Source organism: Octopus bimaculoides, chromosome 26 (assembly GCF_046866305.1).
Source record: "Octopus bimaculoides isolate indiv1 chromosome 26, ASM4686630v1, whole genome shotgun sequence".
Lineage (NCBI taxonomy): Eukaryota > Metazoa > Mollusca > Cephalopoda > Octopoda > Octopodidae > Octopus > Octopus bimaculoides.
The window spans coordinates 19,048,989-19,070,682 of NC_142953.1; the positions used below are offsets into that span (position 1 = coordinate 19,048,989).

The following is a 21,694-nucleotide window of genomic DNA, read 5'->3' on the forward strand; positions in this document are numbered from 1 at the left end:
TGCTTTTGAAGTGCCCATGCCATTTGAAACATTGCATACAAACCCATTACTTCATCGTTTTAAGCTTGTTTTAAACTTGGGAAGTTCCAAAGTTTAAAACAAAATTTCTTCCCAAGTTTAACACAAAATTTCTCTTTGGCTCTTTGTTCCTGTTAGGGTTGCCAACCATCCTTTATTCAGCTCTATTTGTTCTTGTCCTTTATTGAGATTTGAAATGTCACTATTTGTCCTTTATTTTGAAATCGTTTTGACTGGTAGTTCAATTTCCTGCTTTCAAGACATGATTGCAAAAGCATTTACTTCTTGTAAGATTGCAAACTCTGTCAACTCTGCAGTTTGCACAATACCAGAAGTACAGAGCAGCAGACTGCAAACCAGGGTGTAAAATTAGCCTCATTTTATGTGTATCTCAATTCTCAATTTCAAAGAAAAGGCACTCATTTTGGAAAAACGAGAAAATAGTAAACTATGTCACTAAATATGAGAATCACCACCAAGAAAAAAGAAAAGAAAAAACAATAGAGAAAGAAAGAAGGTGCCGTTGGACGTTTAGAAAGGCAATACCTCTGCCTGAACTGAACTGGGGCTCACGAAAAAGAAGAATCAAAACAAACATGGCATATTATACAAGGTAGTGATGAGGCCCTTCACAAAATCGGGCCATAATTTGTTATAAATACCAGAAGAACAGTGAAATCTATGTGAGAAAACTTGTAATAGTAGTGCCGATATTTCATGTTATCATCGGAAAACAATATTAATTGAAAGTGTGTTTTCGAGACATGATAATTTTTACATTGTTACAAGAATGTACTGATTAGGCCCAACTTTTCAGGTGCAAGCATTTCGATTTCAGTTCACATTTCAAGTTATGCGCCTTTTAGATACATGTTTGTTGGGCCATGTAGTATCTTTTTGTTTAATATTGTCATGGTTTGGTGAAAAATTATATGATTAGTAATTATTATTTTCAAATTCAATACAGCTAGTGAAATCATCGTGAGCCTGTGATGCCCAGAGCTTGTTGCTCGTTCAATTGGATGCTAGTTTTCTTGCACCCCATCCCCATTGAATGGCCAAGAACTAGGCTAAAGAATATTTCTTTAAGTTAATTTCAGGAGTTTGAAGTTATAAGAAATTCTGGGCTTTATGTGCTAGCATAATTTGCTTTTTAAGAAGCTAAGTAGACTTACCATAGCCTAAGTTATATTCACATATTATTTGAAATATCTTCTAACAGTGTCTGTGTGAGTGCGGATATGACTGAATCATTGACCTTTTCTTGACCTGCTTGAAGTGCATGCATCGACTCTAGACCTTGTTTCACAACGTATATTTTATTTCAATGCTAAATCAATTATTTTCTCTCACAGGGTTTTAATACATTAGTAAGGCAGGACTGCAGTGACTCTTAATATTTTGTAGTGATGGAACCCTCAGTGAAAAAGAAGAGATAGTGCTCATATAACAAAGACTGGGAAAAGGAGTATGAATGGTTGACAGCAACTAATAATCCACAAGAGGCAAAGTGCCTTTAAAATTGGCCACATATGGCTGTTGTAGCTATCAAACAACATAACACTTCTGATAGTCCTCAAAGTAACTGCAGCGCTTCAGCTTCCAAATCTTTAATTGATAAATTTTCTGTAAAAGCCAATACAAAAGAAGATAATGTATTACTTCAGAAGAAGCTCAAATATATCATGCAGTTAAACACAATCATTCCTACAACTCCCTTCATTGTAGCTTGAAATTGAATTCAAAACTTTACCAGGATTCCAAAGTAGCTGGAAAAATATCTTGTGGTCAGACCAAATTGGAAGCCATAGTTACGAATGTGTGAGGTAAAAAAAAGCATTAGAAGTAGCATTGAAAGATTTGAGACAACATGATCCTCCTCTATATTTTTGCCTTCAAATCGATGCTTCTAACCACAAAAACAGGGAAATGTTTCCCATATCATCATCATCGTTTAACGTCCGCTTTCCATGCTAGCATGGGTTGGACGATTTGACTGAGGACTGGTGAAACCGGATGGCAACACCAGGCTCCAGTCTGATTTGGCAGAGTTTCTACAGCTGGATGCCCTTCCTAACGCCAACCACTCAGAGAGTGTAGTGGGTGCTTTTACGTGTCACCCGCACGAAAACGGCCACGCTCGAAATGGTGTCTTTTATGTGCCACCCGCACAAGCCAGTCCAGGGGCACTGGCAACGATCTCGCTCGAAAATCCTACAGGAGCCAGTCAGGCGGTACTGGCAACGGCCACGCTCAAAATGGTGCATCTCATGTGCCACCCGCACAAGAACCAGTCCAGGGGCACTGGCAACGATCTTACTTGGCTTGCCGGGTCTTCTCACGCACAGCCCATTTCCAAAGGTCTCGGTCCGTAGTCATCGCCTCGGTGAGGCCCAATGTACGAAGGTCTTGCCTCACCACCTCAGCCCAGGTCTTCCTGGGCCTACCTCTTCCACGGGTTCCCTCAACTGTTAGGGTGTGGCACTTTTTCACGCAGCTATCCTCCTCCATTCTCACCACATGTCCATACCAGCGCAATCGTCTCTCTTGCACGCCACAACTGATGCTTCTAATGTTCAGCTTTTCTCTCAAGATACTTAGTATTTCATTATGGAATATGGTGCAGTGAATTACATTAATTGACTTTTTTGAGAATGCTGATGAAAGCGCCGATGGAATGTTTAGATGTTTGAGAAAGACTATGGACAATTTGCAACTTGATTGGGAAAGAGTTTCATGTTTTAGTGCAGATAATGCAATTTTGGAATAAAGCATTCTTTATATACTAACATTCTCATACTAAATGACAGTGTTATTAAAGCTAATTGCAATGCCCACATTTTACATAATTCAGTAAAAAGTGTTCTGGAAAACTTGAATGTAGATGTAGAAAATATTATCTTAAAGATAGATGGACATTTTTCAGTATCAGCAAAAAGAACTGAAACTCTGAAAGACTTTCATTTATTTGTAGAGACAGAATATAGAGAGATTCTTCAGCATGTACCTACAAAATGGTTACCACTTCAGCCATGTATTTGAAAGAATTTTACTTTCTTGGAAAGTCTTGAGTTCCTATTTCTTAAGTAGACCAACTTATTTCTCTAAACGATTATATAAACTTCTTTTCCATTGATGATGATTCTACAGAAATACCCCCCAATTATTGAAATCTATCTGATGTTTTCGTAACATGTAATGGAGGTATTCAAATTATCAATTAAAGAACTTGAAAAGACTGAAACTACAGCAGTAGATATTTTCAATATCATGACAGATTGAAGAAACAAGTTAAGATCTCAATATGCGGAAGAATTTTTCGGTTATCAAGTTGGACAACAATCGAAAAGTACTGATGAGGCTCGAAAGATAGTTGAAGACTTTAAATTTTTCCTTACTTCTGCCATAACATATTTGGAAAACAGAATAGATTTCGATGAAAACTCAATATTCAGCAAATTATCAAATCTAAGTTTCTTAGGCCATTCATTCCCAAAGTTTCAGAAATTTGAAGAAGTAGTAGAACATTTGAAGCTAGAAGGAAAGCTTAAATTAAAGATGGATGAACTTTTTGATGAAGTAGTATTAATTCAAAGAAACTTCGACACTATCAAAAGCTCTGAATTCTTCATAAGCTCAAAAACAAGAAACAGAAAGTGGTATTTTATTTTGAAATTTATGGATCAATGTTTTAAAAATAGTTTCTTTTGTCCTATCAATTCCTGGAACATCATCTTATTGTGAAAGAGTTTTTAGTTTAATGCCATCTAAATGGTAAGATGAAAGGAACCGATGTTCTGTAGAATTAATTCAGAATGAACTTCTCATATATTTTAACATAAAAGATAGTTGCTTGGAATTCGCTAAAAACATCAAAGAAGATACAAATTTTTCTGAAAGCAGCAAAAAGCCAGGGCAAATATAGTTTTAAAGATTAGAATCTTTTGATCAAGCTAAAATAAATGTCTTCTCATTCTTGTTTTTGTATTTTCATTTAGGTAAGAGAAATGTAATTTTGAACTGCATTTAATATTGGCACCTATTATAATCTATAGGAACTGAATCAAAATTTGTGCACTAAAATAAATATTGTTTTTTTTATGTCCTTTATTGTAGTTTAACAGAGTTGGCAACCCTAGTTCCTGTCCATGACAGAATCACAGACTACAGCAGACACATGGTCATAAAAACACAAATTTCACAACTTGCAAAGTAAACACAGTGATGTCATTTGGCACACTTCCTTGTGAAGGTCACTACTACCTCTCACTACGCATGCAACCAGGTGCTGCCATCTGTTGGTGTACTGCAGATTTAGTCTAGGAACTTTCTGATACGACCTCTCATACGCATAGATACATATATATATGTGTGTACACACACACACATATATATATATGTATATTGTTATGCCACACACAAATTCCTGATACCACTAACAGACTGTGGCCATAGCTCAGAAGACCATGGAGGCAAGGTAACTTGCTTAGAGAGGAAGAAGCAATAGTCAGGACATGAAAATGATAAACAGAACCGTTGAGTATAACCAAAATAAAAGAACTTTAATTAAGAGGCGAATAGACATTTATGAAGCAAATAGGGAGTTCTTTGGAGAGTTCTTTCATTTACCTCTGAAAATGGGTAGACTTCTTTTGGTGAGCTCTTCTTTTACACACCATCCATGTTCTATCTTGTTTTTATATATATACATTTTTTTTGGCTAGACAGTTGTTACTTTTGGATTCATGGCACCATTTCACATTCTTTACGGTGCCAAGTTCACACTATTTTAGCAGCCAGTTCAAAACTTTCATCAGTAAATTTATAATTTCACACCAGAATCGATTTCGATAGTAAATAATTTTTTTCTTGCAGTTTTTTTTTTTTCCATGTAATCATCTTAGTTGACCTCGTAATCTGTTGGAAATGCATTTTTTCCGCGGGAAACGGAGGGGGTGGGTGTGGGGGAGGAACCACGGAAATACCCCTTTCTGACCTCATCTCGTGTTTTCTTTTCATTTCAATCGTCTTAATTGACCTTATAATGTGTGGGAAATGCATTTTGTCCGAGGAAAATGGAGGGGTGGAATCGATCCTTTACTGGCGATCTGGGAGAGGTGTATATAATTTTGCTGCCTCAATTTTTTTTTTGTTTGTTTGTTTTCTATAGCAGAGATAAATGAATACCTAGCCAGGTACTGGTGTGGATAGATTGAACGAATACCAGGCCTTTTCACCCATTCCTTTAAATTTCGCCAAAAACGTTCGATAGAATAAGTACTAGGCTTCCAAAAGAATAAGTCTTGGGGGCGATTTACTTGACTAAAGGCGGTGCTCCAGCATGGCCGCAGTCAAATAACTGAAACCAATAAAAGAATATCAAAATAAATCCTCTTTTACATACCTCTTATTCGAATCACTCTGGATAAATCGCAGCAATAATCTTCTTAGGCTTTCTAATATTTTAGAATTATATAAAGAAGAAATAATGGGGAGCAGGGAGTGGGGTTAAAAAAAAAACTCATAAATTTTCAGATTTTCCATTTTTTTAGAAGCATGTGTTTATGGTGGGAGGGGAAATATTGAAAAACATCAATACATATTCATGTGAGAAAAAAAGGAGGGTAGGCATATTGCGATGTGCTAGAAACAACAGCCAAATCTCCCTTAAATCACACATTTTTTCCTCGCCTCCTTCCAAAAGATCTTGCCAACAAATTTCTTTGTAATCGTAATCGACACTGTTTGAAGGGTATTTGTATAAAATTTCATGAAAAAATTCAGCGCTTCTTCAGAAACGTACCTTCCTAATTAACCCTAACGATACTGGACAGGTGCGTTTCTAAAGAAGCTCCAAAGATACACATTTTCCTGAAAGTTATGAGAAGGAAAATGTCAGGTCGTGTGAATTTTCGAAACTCCTCGGTTAAACTAAAGCGATTGACCCGAGCTCAAAACCGAAAAAAAATTAGTGTAATAGGTGTAAAACAATTTGCTGTGAACAAATATGAAAAAAAAACGAGCGCTCGCGAACGGGGAGGTGGGGAGATGGCTCAGAACATTCAGGATGTGAATGTTCCGAGCCCTCTCTGCACCCATCCACCCCTTTCGCGAGCCCCCATTTTTGTTTTCAGATTCAGTCACAGCAAATTGTTTGATCTAGTTCAAAACGGGGGCACCAGTATTTTCTTAACGAAACACTTTGAAACTTGGGACACTGGTAGAATGTGTCATATAAAAGATCTTTTTCTCTTAGTCTTCTTAAGAAAAATTATTATATTGCAATTTATTTCATGTTAAAGTTGTCGTATTTCTGTAATTTCAACCAATGACTGACGTCCATTCAACCGAATACAGTTAAGTGCTGACTACGTAAACAAACGATTCTCAAACGATTCTGGCGATGATAAAATTATTATTTCCTTGTCAAAAAATGGCTGAAGCATATTGGCAGTAGCTAATAAACCTTTCTATTATAGGCACAAGGCCTGGTTTTTGAGGGAAGGAGCAAGTCGGTTAGGGAAAACGAACACACGTGTGTTGCCTCTCTGCAAAATGTCAGAAGTAATGGAGATTAAATACGCTTTACACCGCTTAAACTGCCAAAGGAGTAACTATAAACAGCTGAATACTTGTCAGTGATTGGTTGAAATTATCGAAATAAGACAATTTTTTACATGAAATTAATTCGAATACAAAAATTTTTTTCGTTGGACATTGGAATTAGACACTGAGGGAAAATGGCTGTAACTTTTTTATTTTGATGATTTTCGTTTGCGATAATGTGTTCTATATGTCACGGTCATGCGATTCCCCCTAAAAAAAATTTTAGACCCCATCCCTTCCCCCACCCACCCCCACACGGGGGGGGGGGATTAAAAAAAAAATTTTTTGGCGATTTTCATTTTTGACATTCTCGCAACTTAGATGTGAAAATGAACGGCTTACATTTATATTGAAACAAAAAGAATCATATGTGGAGTCCCCACCACGAAACTTGATATGCTAGAAATAACAGCTAAACGCGGACAATCCAAATCTTGCATTGGTCCAGATGGACTATATGTAAATAAATATGAAGGAAAAAATGCGCTTTGGCAAACGGGGTTAGGGTTAGGGTCGGGGTTATGGTTAGGTTTTGAGTTAGGGTAAACCTAACCCTAACCCTAACCAGATTTGGCTGTTATTTCTAGCATATAAATAACCTGCTTGGTGAGGGGGGGGGGATTGAAATTTTTCAAACAATTTTTTTTCAGAATCGGAATCTCCATAGCCTAAAACGTGGGATTCCGTAAAAAAAAAAAAAAAAATAAGGGGGGGAAAGGTTCAGATTACATATAGTCCATCTGGACCTGCGGGTTAGGGTTAGGGTTAGGTTTACCCTAACCCTAACTCAAAACCTCACCCTAACCCTAACCCCGTTTGCCAAAGCGCATTTTTTCCTTCATATTTATTTACATATAGTCCATCTGGACCAATGCAAGATTTGGATTGTCCGCGTTTAGCTGTTATTTCTAGCATATCAAGTTTCGTGGTGGGGACTCCACATATGATCCTTTTTCTGTTTCAATATAAATGTAAGCCGTTCATTTTCACATCTAAGTTGCGAGAAGGCTATTCGTACGACCTGGACATGTAGAACACAATGTCAAAAATGAAAATCGCCCCCAAAAATTTTTTTAATCACCCCCCCCCCCCCGTGTGGGGGTGGAGGGATGGGGTCCAAAATTTTTTTTTAGGGGGAATCGCATGACCGTGACATATAGAACACATTATCGAAAACGAAAATCGTCAAAATAAAAAAATAAAAAAGTTACAGCCATTTTCCCTCAGTGTCTAATTCCAATGTCCACCTTTTTTTCTGTTCTATAACACAAAATAGATAAGTATACGAAGTTTGAAAGTCTTTCGGTACCAAAAACACTACATAAAACATAAATGAAAACTGGTGCCCCCGTTTTGAACTAGATCCATACACTAAGCTCAGGTCAAACGTTTCAGTTTAACCAGCTCCTCCGAAAACGTTTTTCAAACAAATCTTTACATCTACTCAGTCTACAAGAGCTAAGCGATTATTTGTTGAAAGTTTCGTTAAAAAGTATCCGTTTTTCTGGAAGTTATAAGACAACAGAAATACGATAAAAGTTTTGAAAAAAAACAAAACAAAAACGAATCTAATAGAATCGCATGGAACGTCGTCGAACCTTCTGGAATATTACGTCACTGACTATATAAAGAAGTGCTAGAAGACGAATGTGACATTATGAGAGTGACGTTGCAGGAGGAGGTGCACACAATTATTTGACAAGTAAGTGAAGTTTTGTTGTGTAGTTATAATGCAATGCATTTAAATTGTGTCTGTGGAGAGTTATTCTGTTTTAATAACTTATTAATTAACACACCTGTAACAAGATGGATATTATAAGTTAGAATGACCACTTTAAAAATTATTAATAATATTGATATGCGGTCAAAATACAGTTTAAGCCCAAGTCATATTTTGATGAAATTTTACAGAAACACCTTTCAAACAGCATAGAATACGATTATAAAGAAATTTGTAGGGAAAATTTTTTCGGATTCCCACGTTTTAGATATCGGAGATTACGAATATGCAAAAAAAATAAATAAATAAATAAAATGCAGCGATCGTAGCAAATTGACGAAATTAAATACAAAAACATTAAAGTGTTTACTTGTGTTTGCCTTAAATAATCGTGAATAATAATTTTAATTTCACCCCCTCCCCAATTTTAAATTTTGCATTTTTTTTGTTGTTGTTGCGATATTCGTAATCTCTGGCATCTAAAACGTAGGGATCCCAAAAAATTTTTCGAAAAAAAGCATTTTTTTTTCTTTCTTGAAAACGGATATTTCATTTCTTTTCTTTTTGTCAGGAAGATTTAGTTGCTCTTTCTAGCAACTCGAGCGACCAGGTAAAAGCTCTCTCGTTGCCTAGTCTCAACCCCTTAGTCACCTGTTGTTGAGTCCCGAGTTGGATCTGATTGAACAGATATGATCAAAGACGTCCCAACCGTGACCATTCCGTCTTTCTTCCGCACGATTTTCACTAAGAAAAAAAAAATTATCGAAAAACAACCTCTCCCAAACTAATTCCTTTGTGTGTTGGCGGTGGGGAGAAAGATGAACGATTTAAAATTAATTTATAGACTACTAGCAGAAATACCCGGCTTTGCCCGGGTTAAAGAGAATAATGAAATCTAAAAACGCCGTCTAGACTACGCAACCCTCAACTGTTAGTAGCTATGATACCATATTTCTACATTAATAACTCTCCAATCCATGCCAGTATGGAACATAAACATTAAGTGGAATGCCAGTCTCTCATCTAGGAGGGCCTTGAAATCAATGTTACCAACTGGGGACTATGTGTGTCGTAGTGATAATAAAAAGACCCAAAGGAGGTCTGCAACGAAATAATTTTACTCAACACTTTGCAAGTGAATCAGTGGAGGCAAAGATGCGTCTCATTTACTTGACAATTTATGCACTACATTGCAGAAATCACAATGAAAGTATATCTGAAAGGGTTGTCTTACACTGTTGTACCGTTGAATTACAAATAATGCTCATCTGTTATGTTAGGGTTAAAATTTCATCAACATCAAAAATATATGAATTTTCATGGGAGTTATGGCCGTTATACATAGAATATAATTTCCAAATTTCATAAAGATCCGTTCAGTACTTTTGACGTAGTTTTGGATAAGAAAACAAATGACTAATGTGTGTGTTTGTGTACATGTGTTTGTGTGTGATGGGTGTATATATGTATAGATATCTGTATGCATGTATATATATGTATATATGTGTACATATTACATGTACATCTATATATATATATACATCTACACATGTGTATACATATACATGTATGCATATAGATCTATATCTATATATATATATATATCTATGCATATACGTGTACATATACATCTCTTTCTCTCTCTCTGAAAGTATCTGTCATTACAGTATCGAAATGTGATTGTTTCAGTTAGTGGAATAACGTGTACATATACATCTATATGTATACATATACATCTCTCTTTCTCTCTTTCTCTCTCTCTCTGAAAGTATCTGTCATTACAGTATCGAAATGTGATTGTTTCAGTTAGTAGAATAGTTTCATTTTTAAAGTGAAAGTATTTGACATGAGTGTTTTTGTTTCACTTTTGACACGTAATACTTAAATAGTGGAGGAGATATTATGTTGCTGTGGGCTCGAACTCTGCAAGAAGTTAAAATGTTTTTTGACTAAAACACAACTGGAACCCTAAGTAAGGCATCTGTAAAATTTGAATGAAATTGGTTGTGTAGTTCTCGAGTTTTAGGGATTCACACAGACAGACAGACAGACAGACACACATTCTCATTTTTATATATATAGATATCTTGTGTGTTTAAGGGGGGAAACCATTTTACAGAAGTAAATTTTCCAGAGTGTGAATAACATGGTTCGTTATTAAATATATCCCTGTCGCCTCCACCCCTTTTCCGAACCAAAATAAGGGGTTTGCAGCATATCAGGAGATCAGGGTACTTGATTCCATGCTAAAAATCTGATTTTTTTTTCTTAGTGAAGATCGTGCGAGTGTTAATATAAAAATTGATCACGTAAACATTAACTTAATTCATGTTAGGAAAAGTTGATACCACATTTGAAAGAAACAAACCCAAATAGTTGCTTCGTTATACACACACACACACACACACATATAATATATGTAGGTATTCCTTCGATATAACTCGACAAAACATTTGACTTCGGGTATTTGTTTACTCATACATGTTCGTGTATGTGTGCTTGTGTGTGACTGAAGCCATTCACACATACATAACAACACCTCTCTCTCTTTTTGTCTGTCAATCACTAAAAAGACGAAATAAAAAAAAATCTGTTATCTATTGCTCTCTCTCTCTCTCTCTCTCTCTCTCTCTCTCTCTCTCTCTCTCTCTTCACACACTAACAAAACAACTTCTCATACACACTACACTTTCTGTGTTGCACACTTCATCGAACACACACACATGAGAGAGAGAGCGATAACAACAACAACAACTATGCGAACTATTTTAAACCCCAAAGATGATGCAATACTTGCAATGTAAAGATTTCCGAAGGTTTAGTAAAAATAATGAGAAATCAGAAGTGGCGATCTTTCGATACGAGAACACACGACTGTTTATTTACATTTGTGAAGATGATCGTTGGTTTCCGTAAATTTTAATTTTAATTTTTTTTTACATATGGGGTTGAGGGGAAATGGGATCTTTTGAAGTCGGCGTGAAAGCGAAAGAGACAGAGAGAGCGCGTGCGTGTGTGTATGTGTGAGTGTGTGTGTGTTTGTGTGACAGAAAGTGTGGTGTGTAAGTGAAGTGCTTCTTTTGTTAGTGTGTGAAGAGACACAGAGAGAGAGTAATGTTGCTGCTGTGTGTATATGTGAGAGAGAGATAATTGAAACTATTTTATTCACTTTTTTTTCAGTGAGTGAATGTGTGAGTGGTTGAGAGAGAAAATGCTAGAGAAAGAGAGAGAGAGAGGTTATGTATGAATGGCTTCAGTGACACACACACTCACGCACGTACGCAGGTTATGTATGTATACGTTATCGATGTATGGCCGAGAGAGAGAGAGAGTTAATTGAAATTTTTTATTCACTTTTTGTAGTGAGTGAGTGTGTGAGTGACTGACAGAGAAAAGGAGAGAGAGAGAGGTTATGCATGTATGGCTTCAGTGACGCACGCACACACACACACAGACGGCACGCCAACTTTAAAAGAACTTCCCCGATCCAATCGCGCTCTCTCTGTGTGTCTCTTTCGCTTTTACGCCGACTCATACCGTAATTTAGCCGCATACTCCTCTGTTAGCAAATATGCTTTTTTCGTATACACATACCCTTACTTGGTGTGGAGGAGGGGAGAGAGGACCACCCTTGGGTACATCATCTTTCCATTGAATGTGTTTACGGGGACATCAATGCATGTCAGAGTAACAAATATATAAAGAAAGGGGGCTTGTTCAAAATGGGGGCACCAGTTTTCATTTATGTTTTATGTAGTGTTTTTGGTACCGAAAGACTTTCAAACTTCGTATACTTATCTATTTTGTGTTATAGAACAGAAAAAAAATTTTGTATTCGAATTTATTTCATGTAAAAAATTGTCTTATTTCGATAATTTCAACCAATCACTGACAAGTATTCAGCTGTTTATACTTACTCCTTTGGCAATTTAAGCGGTGTAAAGCGTATTTAATCTCCATTACTTCTGACATTTTGCAGAGAGGCAACACACGTGTGTTCGTTTTCCCTAACCGACTTGCTCCTTCCCTCAAAAACCAGGCCTTGTGCCTATAATAGAAAGGTTTATTAGCTACTGCCAATATGCTTCAGCCATTTTTTGACAAGGAAATAATAATTTTATCATCGCCAGAATCGTTTGAGAATCGTTTAACTGTATTCGGCTGAATGGACGTCAGTCATTGGTTGAAATTACAGAAATACGACAACTTTAACATGAAATAACTTGCGATGTACATTTTTTTGTTAAGAAGACTAAGAGAAAAAGATGTTTTATATGACACATTCTACCAGTGTCCCAAGTTTCAAAGTGTTTCGTTAAGAAAATACTGGTGCCCCCATTTTGAACAAGATCCAAAGAAAGTATCAGGGATACGTTGAAAGTAACTGCGAAATATCAGGATTTATAGGGTAGCTCTGAATGTCTCACATTCAAAGCTACCCTACAAATCCTGATATTTCGCTGTTGCTTGGGAGAGAAAGGCCAAAGGAAAGAGAGTGACTGGTAGTGGGAGAATGGGAGAATGAGTAAGCATGTAAGAGTAAGGTCGTTTGTTTGACAAGGACTCGCAAATCATTAGCGTCATTTTAGAGAGATTTTGTTGCTGTTTCTAGCAGGCTGAGACCCACCATGTTGAGTCATTTCATTGTTGTTTGTTTCTTCTTATTTTCTTTTCGATCACAACTAAAATGTCTGCCTCTATTTCTCCAACAGGTAAAAATGAAAGCCACAGCTTCCATCATGAGCTTCAACCACATTTTCATGCTATGTCTGTTTTGCCAGGTAGGTGCATTTACTGTCTTGTTCAGTTTCCATAGTCATTCTTTCACACACACACAAGTGTTGATTCAGTTGACTGAAATCTCTTCCAAGGCCGTGCCCCAGCATGGCCATTGTCTAATGACTGAAACAAGTAAAAGCAATTAAAACCAAAATGGCAACTAAATAAACCAAGATGCAAAATAGCACCGGAAATTGCTAGAAATAAGAGTCAAAACTTAACTCAGACAGCCACACAAAGCACTAACCTCATTAGATTTATGTGATGTGAGGTAGCATGCCAAAACACATTTGCCTGGTGAGATAAACTCACAAAATGAAGCAGTTGGACAAAGCCTCATAACATGATTTCGAAATATGACCTTGTTTCTCAACAGAAGCTTCCACCACCTACTCTAGGTTAAAGAGATAGCCTGCTCCCATGACAACTCATGAGAAAAGACTGTTGAAAAAGCGGGCCACGAAGGTGCATAATTGGCTAGTGGCTAGGTTGAGCAGTGTGTTGTGTCCTTCAGCCAAACACTGCATTTCATCTTGTTCCACTGCTTTTTTTTCAGTCAGGGGAAATGTTGGCCGGATTACCTTGTCAGTGGCATGGTGTCATTTGAAGACTACAACAATGCCAAGCACATTGTGACCAGCGATGCATAACATTTGTTAGTCGAATGAGTCTAGGTTTAACGTCCGCTTTCCATGCTAGCATGGGTTGGACGATTTGACTGAGGACTGGTGAAACCAGATGGCTACGCCAGGCTCCAATCTGATTTGGCAGAGTTTCTACAGCTGGATGTCCTTCCTAACGCCAACCACTCTGCGAGTGTAATGGGTGCTTTTACGTGCCACCAGCACGAAGGCCAGTCAGGCGGTACTGGCAACAGCCACACTCAAAATGGTGTATTTTACATGCCACTCGCACAAGATCCAGTCCAGGGGCACTGGTAACGATCTCGCTCGAAAGTCCTTACACATGCCACGGGCACAAGTGCCAGAAAAGCGATGCTGGGCACAGGTGCCATCACGATTTCGCTTGCCCCAATATGTCTTCGCAAGCTGAATTTCGTGTCCAATGAAGATGATGTTGGCATGGGTGCCAGTCATCGAATTTAACTCGATTTCGATTTCACTTGCCTCAACAGGTCTTCACAAGTGGAGTTTAGTGTCCAATTTAACTCGATTTCAATTTCACTTGCCTCAACAGGTCTTCACAAGTGGAGTTTAGTGTCCAATTTAACTCGATTTCAATTTCACTTGCCTCAACAGGTCTTCACAAGTGGAGTTTAGTGTCCAATTTAACTCGATTTTGATTTCACTTGCCTCAACAGGTCTTTGCAAGTGGAGTTTAGTGTCCAATGAAGGAAGGTACGCATAAGTGGACTGGCTGAGGCCTTAGATTTAGGTCTCACTTGGCTTGCCAGGTCTTCTCACGCACAGCATATTTCCAATTGGCAGAGTTTCTACTGCTGGATGCCCTTCCAAAACGCCAACCACTCAGAGAGTGTAGTGGGTGCTTTTACATGCCACCGGCACGAAGGCCAGTCAGGCGATACTGGCAACAGCCACACTCAAAATGGTGTATTTTATGTGCCACCTGCACAAGAGCCAGTCCAGGGGCACTGGCAACGATCTCTCTCGAAAGTCCTTACACATGACGCAGGCACAAGTGCCGGGCACAGGTGCCATCACGATTTCGCTTTCGCTTGCCCCAATCAGTCTTCGCAAGTTGAGTTTCGTGTCCAATGAAGGAGATGACATTGGCATGGGTGGCAGTCGTCGAATTTCACTTGATTTCGATTTCACTTGCCTCAACAGGTCTTCGCAAGTGGAGTTTAGTGTCCAATTTAACTCGATTTCGATTTCACTTGCTTCAACAGGTCTTCGCAAGTGGAGTTTAGTGTCTAATGAAGGAAGGTATGCATAAGTGGACTGACTGAGGCCTTAGATTTAGGTCTCACTTGGCTTGCCGGGCCTTCTCAAACACAGCATATTTCCAAAGGTCTCGGTCAGAAGTCATCGCCTCGGTGAGGCCCAATGTTCGAAGGTTGTGCCTCACCACCTCATCCCAGGTCTTCCTGGGCCTACCTCTTCACACAGGTTCCCTCAACTGCTAAGGTGTGGCACTTTTTCACACAGCTATCCTCATCCATTCTCGCTACATGACCATACCAGCGCAATCGTCTCTCTTGCACACTACAACTGATGCTTCGTAAGTTCAACTTTTCTCTCAAGGTACTAATACTCTGTCTAGTATGCACACTGACATTACACATCTATTGGAGCATACTGGCTTCATTCCTTGCGAGCCTACGCATATCCTCAGCAGTCACAGCCCATGTTTCACTGCCATGAAGCATGGCTGTTCGTACACATGCGTCATACAGTCTGCCTTTTACTCTGAGTGAGAGGCCCCTTGTCACCAGCAGAGATAAGAGCTCTCTGAACTTTGCCCAGGCTATTCTTATTCTAGCACCCTCCCCCACTACTAACTTGGTCATCTAGATAGCGGAAGCTATCAACTATGTCTAGTTTTTCTCCTTGGAATGTGGCAGAAGTTGTTTTCTGCACATTTACAGTGTTTATAGCTCCTGAACATCTGCTACATACAAAAACTAACTTCTTAGTTAACCTTCCTTTGATATTGCTGTACCTCTTATGTGTCCATAGCTTGCACTGGGTGCATCTTATAGAGTTTCTACCTACGCCTTTTCTACAGATCGAGCAGGGCCATCTACCTGAAGGGGTTTGTGTGTTGTCTCCCTTCCTACTTATTAGGACTTTGGTTTTAGCTCGGTTGACTCTAAGGCCCTTCGATTCTAGTCCTTGCTTCCACACCTGAAACTTCTCCTCTAGTTCTGATAGTGACTCCGCAATTAGTGCAAGGTCATCAACATAGAGGAGCTCCCAGGGGCATCCTGTCTTGAATTTCTCTGTTATTGCCTGGAGGACTATGATAAATAGGAGGGGGCTGAGGACTGAACCTTGGTGGAGCCCTACCACTACCTGGAATTCTTCACTGTACTTCTTTCCAACCCTCACCTTACTGACAGCGTCTCTGTACATGGCTCGCACAGCTCTCACTAACCATTCTTCTATCCCCAGTTTCCTCATTGACCACCAGATAAGGGATCGGGGGACCCTGTCAAAGGCTTTCTCCATGTCAACGAAAGCCAGGTACAGAGGTTTATCTTTGGCTAGGTAGTTCTCCTGCAGCTGCCTTACCAGAAATATAGCATCAGTGGTGCTTTTCCCTGGCACAAACCCAAACTGCATCTCATCTAAACTGACTCACTCCCTAATTAGTTGGGCTATGACCCTCTCCGTGACTTTCATTACCTGATCTAACAACTTGATACCTCTGTAATTATTTGTATCTAAAGTGTCACCTTTACCTTTGTAGCAGTTGTCTATGGTGCTGCTACACCAGTCATTGGGTATGACTCCTTCATGTATCACCTGGTTAACAATACGAGTGACTAGGCTATAGCTGACACTGCCAGATATTTTGAGCATCTCTGCAATGATTCCTGATGGGCCGAGGGCTTTCCCTGTCTTCATACTCTTAATACCTAATCTACCATGGTACGTACTGTCAACTCGAATCGCTGGTCCCTCTGTTGGGTCGACATTCGGCAGACTCTCTTTCTCCCATTCGTTCTCTTTATTGAGCAACCTTTCGTAGTGGCATCTCCAGACCTCTTTCTTTGCAGCCTTGCATAGTGCAAGCATACCATCATCCATGCGAACACATTTCTCTCCTACGACATCACAATTGTTTCTCACACAGTGTCTTGCAACACGAAATATCTAAAGTCTTTGGTCCTCACAGTGCAGAACATCAGCAATTTTTTTTCTTATCTGCTTCCCCTCTGGCTAAATAAACCTGTCGCTTAGCTTCCATTCTGGCAGTCTGATATAATTCCCTGCTACCACCATTCTTCCAGTCCCTCCAAGCCGGCTTCTTTTGTCTAATAGCCATGTCAACAACATTGTTCCACCACCATGTTATTTTGGGTCGAGAGGGGACTTTGCACCATCCACAGATCTGGTCAGTGGCCTTCAGTAGGTTGTCCCGTAGAAACGTCCTGTTGTCTTCTACATCGTCTGAAGCTACATCCCCTTCTATTTCGTCAAAAGCCTCATGTAATAAGTCTCTAAATCTCTGTCCATTCGCAGGATCTTTGAGCTTTCAGACCCTTCTCCTCCAAGCAGGTCGTCTCCTGGGCAACCACTTGGCCCTAATCCTGAAGTCACTAACTACTAGTCTATGTTGTGGAGTGCATTCTTCGCCAGGGAATGTTTTGGCATTTATAAGCAGCCATCTTTTCCTTTTTCTGGTGAGGATGTAGTCAATTTGGCTTGTGTACCTGCCAGAACGGTAGGTGACTGGCAGGTTTCCTGAAGTTAGTATTGCAAACCATGAGGTCATTTGCATCGCAGAACTCCAGCAGCCTGGTTCCCTCCTCATTGCGGGAACCAAAACCATAGCCTCCATGTACGCCACAGAAGCCCCCTGAATGTTGTCCAACATGACCATTGAAGTCACCAGCCACAACGAGAAGGTCCCTTTCATATGTCAACAAGGTAATCTGCAGGAGGGTGTCATAAAATTGGTCTTTCTGTCCGTCAGGTAGCCCGGGCTGAGGGGCATAGACCGAGATAATGGTTGCTAACCCATGGTGAAGGACTAATCTAACCTTAAGTATTCTATCGGATATTCTATCTTCCTCGATTACCTTATCCACCCATTTCTGCAAGAAGTACACCCACGCCCCCGACCCCGTCTGTGTTTCCTGCCCAGAAAATCTTGTACCTGTGTTCTTTGCCTGTGAGGAACCTAGCGGAACTTCCTCTCCACCTTACTTCTTGGATACAGCACAAATCGACACATCTCCGTTCAAGCATCTCAACAATCTCACCAGACCTACCTTTCAGTGTGCCAACGTTAAGAGTGCCAACCCTGAGGGTGTGGGAGATATGGGACCCTGGGGCAGGGAACAGCTGCGTCATGTACCTGAAAAGAGGGCTTGCATTTTGCAGAATACATAAACAATCAGTAGCATTCATTTCAGCCTGCATCCATTTCACAATATTTTGCGCCATATGATTGCAACCTTACATAGGAGATAAACCCTAAATAGGGGAGGGGGTCGTGAAGCCTTTAGAAGTGTTCATGGGAGATAGCCAGGGGCTTACGGTACTGGTGGAGAAAATAGGAACTTCCGGTACTGGTGGAGGGGGTGGGAGGGCGGGTGCACCGGGATCGAGAGAGTCAGAGTAAAGCAGAGGGTTGAGGGTTAGGCCATAAACACGAGACTGATAGGGAAGATATTCTTTAGGGACTTCTGTTGCACAGTTTGAGAGAAATGGTAGTCATAGAAGCATAGACACGAGGGGGAAACAACTAAATATAACGACATTGTAATGATACGGACAGAATAGTGAACTCTGTGGTAAGGTGTATGAATCAGAGCAAAATATGAGATAGCGGCGAGACTGAAACAAAAGGCAAATCAAACTTATCTGCTGGTCATGTCACGGAGTTTCATGGGTATATTCAGCAAAATTCTAGGAAACAGTCAATATTTAATAACCTTATTCATTCACACTCACAGACACATGATGCACATGCACACATACACGCATCCATGCATATACACACATCACCATCAACATCATGTGATTGTCAAAGAATTCATAAAGATAAATTTTCTCCAGAAAAGTGCTCTCAAGCCCAAAACTAAAAGGAAGGACAAAAACTCAAAACATCAAAAGGCAAAATAAAGGAGCATCCCTGGTTGTCTGTAAATTTTATTTAAATGGCACCTGCTGGCATGGATAACGGGTAAAAAACTTCAGCTTTTCCTATCCCAAGCCATATCAGAACAACAAGCATGGTGACCCCCTGAAACAAAACCAGCAAAAACATAGAAGGGGGAGATCATCAAACATGGACCAGCAGGCTAACAGTGCACCAACAGGGGGAAACGGGTTTCAAAATAGTATGCACCCCTTAAAAAGCAATATGCAGAGGCTGTACGAACAGCCTCTGCATATCGAACAACAGTCTTTTTTGAATATGGCCTAGAAGATTGTGCAGTAGCTGACTTGGGTGCAAAGGATGCAAACTGAAAGCCATACATTTCAATGCACAAGACTGCCTCTGGTGATGGACCCAGGATGGCTACCAGTAACACATGTAACCCCTACCCAGATATTGCACCCATATTTCTATTAAACATTGGAGGCCTACTACAACTCAGCAACAGAGGTAAAAACTATCTGAAAGAGCTTGCTGCATGCAATCAAGCAATATGCATGGCACTCACTGAAGCACATGTAAACTCTAATATAACAGATGTGGAAGTACACATACCAGTGTATGGTGTATTTCGTACAGGCAGAAGAGAAAGAAGCCACAGAGGAGTTGCTATGTACTGCCATGAAGATGTCACACATTCAAACTCAGTTTGTAAGACTTTAATAATATATATACAAAGCAAGATAATGTAGTTGTATGCACAACATATCACCTGCCAAATACATATATATATATATGTATGTAGAATCTCCAGAATAGATTTCTGGAGTTTCTACAAGAATAGATGCAAGCGCTAAATTTATAAAAACATGTGATATATTAATAAAAATCTGTAAATGTACAACCATCCAGATATCTGAGTTCCTTATTTTTCTAATTAATATATATATATGTGTATATGTATGTATATATGTATGTGTGTATATGTATATATATATGTGTGTATATGTATATATATATATATATCATCATCATCATCAACATCGTTTAATGTCCGCTTTCCATGCTAGCATGGGTTGGACGATTTGACTGAGGACTGGTGAAACCGGATGGCAACACCAGGCTCCAATCTAAATTTGGCAGAGTTTCTACGGCTGGATGGCCTTCCTAACGCCAACCACTCAGAGAGTGTAGTAGGTGCTTTTACGTGTCACCTGCACGAAGGCCAGTCAGGCGATACTGGCAACGGCCACGCTCGAAATGGTGTCTTTTATGTGCCACCCGCACAAGAGCCAATCCAGGGGCACTGGCAACGATCTCGCTCGAAAATCCTACAAAGGCCAGTCAGGCGGTACTGGCAACGGCCACGCTCAAAATGGTGCATCTTATGTGCCACCCGCACAAGAGCCAGTCCAGGGGCACTGGCAACGATCTCACTTGGCTTGCCGGGTCTTCTCACGCACAGCACATTTCCAAAGGTCTCGGTCAGTAGTCATCGCCTCGGTGAGGCCCAATGTACGAAGGTCTTGCCTCACCACCTCAGCCCAGGTCTTCCTGGGCCTACCTCTTCCACGGGTTCCCTCAACTGTTAGGGTGTGGCACTTTTCACGCAGCTATCCTCATCCATTCTCACCACATGTCCATACCAGCGCAATCGTCTCTCTTGCACACCACAACTGATGCTTCTAATGTTCAGCTTTTCTCTCAAGATACTTACACTCTGACAGGTATTCACATTGATATTACACATCCAACGGAGCATACTGGCTTCATTCCTTGCGAGCTTACGCATGTCCTCAGCAGATACAGCCCATGTTTCACTGCCATGTAGCATGGCTGTTCATATATATATGTATATATGTATGTGTGTATATATATGTGTGTGCGTGTGTATATGTATGTATATATATGTGTGTTTGTATATGTATGTATATATGTATGTGTGTATATATACGTGTGTGTGTGTGTATGTATGTATATATATATATGTGTGTATATATGTATATAAATGTATGTATATATATATGTATGTATATATATGTATGTATATATATATATATGCATATATATATCATCATCATCATCATCATCGTTTAACGTCCGCTTTCCATGCTAGCATGGGTTGGACGATTTGACTGAGGACTGGTGAAACCGGATGGCAGCACCAGGCTCCAATCTAATTTGGCAGAGTTTCTACAGCTGGATGCCCTTCCTAACGCCAACCACTCAGAGAGTGTAGTGGGTGCTTTTACGTGTCACCCTCACGAAAACGGCCACGCTCGAAATGGTGTCTTTTATGTGCCACCCGCACAAGCCAGTCCAGGGGCACTGGCAACGATCTCACTCGAAAATCCTACGGGAGCCAGTCAGGCGGTACTGGCAACGGCCACGCTCAAAATGGTGCATCTCATGTGCCACCCGCACAAGAGCCAGTCCAGGGGCACTGGCAACGATCTTACTTGGCTTGCCCGGTCTTCTCACGCACAGCACATTTCCAAAGGTCTCGGTCAGTAGTCATCGCCTCGGTGAGGCCCAATGTACGAAGGTCTTGCCTCACCACCTCAGCCCAGGTCTTCCTGGGCCTACCTTTTCGACGGGTTCCCTCAACTGTTAGGGTGTGGCACTTTTTCACGCAGCTATCCTCATCCATTCTCACCACATATATATATATATATATATATATATATAAATATATATATATATATATATATATATTACGCAGATGTTGTGCATGCTACAAACCAGACCTATCAACAACATTTTGTTGAAAGGGCAGCGGCTGAACAACAATCCTTTTTGTGCATGGCACAAAAGATG

At 39.9% G+C, this 21,694-nt stretch overlaps 1 long non-coding RNA gene across 1 annotated transcript; it reads left to right on the forward strand.

The window, feature by feature from the left end:
• The first annotated feature begins 7,258 nt into the window (after positions 1 to 7,258).
• Positions 7,259 to 19,766, forward strand: LOC149130969 (uncharacterized). Its single transcript, XR_016238490.1, has 2 exons — positions 7,259 to 8,326; positions 13,057 to 19,766. It is a non-coding gene; the product is annotated as an uncharacterized LOC149130969 (long non-coding RNA).
• The last annotated feature ends 1,928 nt before the right edge of the window (positions 19,767 to 21,694 follow it).